This window comes from Primulina eburnea, chromosome 2 (genome assembly GCF_022965805.1).
Source record: "Primulina eburnea isolate SZY01 chromosome 2, ASM2296580v1, whole genome shotgun sequence".
Taxonomy (NCBI): Eukaryota; Viridiplantae; Streptophyta; class Magnoliopsida; order Lamiales; family Gesneriaceae; genus Primulina; species Primulina eburnea.
Window position 1 is genome coordinate 9,522,848 of NC_133102.1, and position 3,220 is coordinate 9,526,067.

Consider the following 3,220-nt stretch of genomic DNA (forward strand, 5'->3'; position numbering starts at 1 on the left):
GAGTATTAAAGACATCAAAAATAATTTCTTCTTCTCCAACTCTCAGTCTCAACTTCCCCTCTTCAACATCAATTAGCGCTTTCCCCGTGGCCAGAAACGGTCTCCCTAGGATTAAAGGCATCTCTAAATCTTCCTCCATGTCTAGTATCACAAAATCTGCAGGAAAAATGAACTTATCCACTTTCACCAAAACATCTTCGATAATCCCACGTGGATACTTGACAGATCTGTCAGCCAGCTGCAACGACATCCTAGTTGGCTTGGGTTCACCTAATCCCAGTCTCCTAAACACAGAAAAAGACATCAGATTAATACTCGCACCAAGATCACATAGAGCTTTATGAAAATTAATGTCACCAATAATGCAAGGTATAGAGAAACTCCTTGGATCTTTTTGCTTAGGAGGCATCTTGTTTTGAACTAAAGCGGAGCAATTTTCAGTCAAATTCACCGTCATATGATCTTCTAGCTTCCGCTTATTCGCTAAGATATCTTTCAAGAATTTTGCATAACTTGGCATATTCAATAAAGCATCAGCAAAAGAATGTTAATATGCAATTTTTTAAATACCTCAAGAAATTTACCAAACTGTGCATCTAATTTAGCTTTCTTCATTGCTGCAGGAAAAAGGTGGAGGGATAACAATTTTATTTTGTGCAATAGGTGTAGATGTAGAGTTAGAAGACTTACCTCCTCGAGTTTCCACCTCATCCTCACCGTGCCTGGTCTTTTCCTCATTAGACTCGAGTGCTTTTCCACTACGCAATTCCACAGCCTTCACATGTTCTCTTGGGTTAGTTTCCGTGTTGCTTGGCAAAGCTCCTTGCTCCCTATTAGCAATCAACTTAGCCAATTGTCCGATTTGATTCTCTAACCCCTTTATGGATGCATCTTGATTCTGAAATCTCGTCTCTGTTGCAGAAATGAATTTAGTCATCATTTGCTCTAAATTGGACTTCTCCTCCCGAGGCGGCTCTGGCTTGAATCCTTGGTGCATCCCATATGGTGGACCTCTTTGTTGGCGATTTTGGTTATTTTGACCTCCCCACGAAAAGTTTGGGTGGTTCCTCCATCCCGTATTATATGTATTCGAATAAGGGTCATTTCTAGGACGGTTCTGGAATCCCACTTGTTTTACCGTTGCTCCCTCAGGCACATAGAATGGATTGCCATCTTGGCAATCTTGCACGTCATGCTCACCCCCACACTTATCACAGAAAATTTCTTGCAGACGCATAGCCGACCCACTCATGCTCATCCCGTCAATCTTCCTATTCAAAGCTTCTAACTGTGCTGAGACCGCCGACAAATCATTAACTTGATTAACTCCAGCACCTCGTCTCTGCCTATCAGACTGAGGATGATAGCTACTAGCAGCCATCTCCTCCAATAACTCATATCCTTCCTCAGCCGTCTTTCTCAGTAAGTTACCACATGCAGCAGCATCTATCATAGTACGGTTAGGAGTAATCAGACCATAGTAGAAAGTTTGAACAACTAACCCAAGCGGTAGCTCATGGTGTGGACATCTCCTCAACAAGTCCTTGTAGCGCTCCCATGCCTCGTAAAGTGACTCGTTCTCATATTGAGCAAACGTAGTAATGTCGGCTCTAAGCTTCATAGTCTTCGACGGAGGGAAGTACTTGATCAGGAATGCCTTTGCCATATCCTCCCATGTAGTGATAGACCCTACAGGCAAACAGTTTAACCACGACTTAGCTTTATCTCTCAGTGAAAATGGAAATAAACGCAAACGAACAGCATCATCAGAAACGCCATTAAACTTAAAAGTATCACAAATTTCAAGAAAGTCAGCTATATGAGAATTAGGGTCGTCAAGTGCACTTCCCCCAAATTGGACAGTGTTCTGAATCATCTGAATGATAGCTGGCTTGATCTCAAACTGATTAACTCGGATGGCTGGTCTTACGATGCTTGGACGTTCTCCCTCAAGAGACGGCTGTGCATAATCCAACATCGGTATACGGCTTGGCTCCTCTCTTTGTTGATCGCCTTCTATTCTTTCCATTGCTCTTTGCTGCTGTAGTCGACGTCTAGATGTGCGTTCAATCTCGGGGTCAAAAGGCTCAAGCTTAAACTCGAGTGATCTTTGCATGCACCACAAGAAAAATCTGCAACACAAGGAGAGTATCAAATAGCAATAAAATAAATAATAATAAAGAATTTAAATGAGAAATAAAAATTGTGAATCAACAGTCCCCGGCAACGGCGCCAAAAACTTGATCGAGCAAAACTTGCACAGTGAATAGTCCCAAAATTTATTTTATAATTGAAAGCTCGATTTAAATATCGCAAGTGCACGATAGTCAAGTTATAATAAACATAAGTGAATACGAGTATCGATCCACAAGGACTGCGTTACAATATTTTTATTTTCAAGTAAAGTTCTTTAGCAACGATAGAATGAGTTGATGATTGAACTAATGTAGAATAAACAAGTAAAATAATTAAAATGCAAAGGAAATGTGTTCAAGAACGCAATGATTAATTTGGATCAAATCAAAGGAGAAATGAATTTGTTGGGAAATTATCAGTTCACCTACCACTCGTGTTTAAATAATTACACTCGACTTTTACTCGTGCATTCGACGGAATTCCCTAGACTAATTAATATATTCTGTCGAGCTATATTAATACTAATCATAAACATGCAGTACTCAAGTGTCCTCAAGTATTTAACAGCTCAAGATTGCATTACTTCCTATGGAATCCACCAGCTTTCATCCGGGTGAACTATCACTATCGACACGTACCCAATTCCGTATATCTACTAAAATTGTAAATCCGTGGTTTATACTATTTGATCTTATTGTTAATTATTCTATCGAAATCATTAACAACATGAAATAATCAAAGGAAGTTAGCTAGACTTCGATTGAAATAAGAAAGAACAATAGCATAAACAAATCACTAATAACAACGTCGAGAAATAATGTTAAACAACGAGTACGGGGTAGGATCCCCTCCAATCCCAACAAATCTAGAGTTTAGCTACTAAAATTCATAATAAAAACCAACAACAATCTAAGAATTAAAATTTGAATAATGAAAATACTAAAGATGACAACGGATGACGGCCACGACGCGTGGAAATCTCGAGGTCTTCGAAATCTCCTTTGCTCCTAGCCTTTTCTCCAAGAAAATATGATGAAAATAATGATATCAGCCTGCAAAACGGCGCCCCTCTCGTGTACTAGGT

General features: G+C 39.6%; 1 non-coding gene across 1 annotated transcript; it reads left to right on the plus strand.

The window, feature by feature from the left end:
* Positions 1-1,511: 1,511 nt before the first annotated feature.
* On the plus strand, positions 1,512-1,618 carry LOC140824913 (small nucleolar RNA R71). Its single transcript, XR_012116529.1, has one exon. It is a non-coding gene; the product is annotated as a small nucleolar RNA R71 (small nucleolar RNA).
* Positions 1,619-3,220: the final 1,602 nt, after the last annotated feature.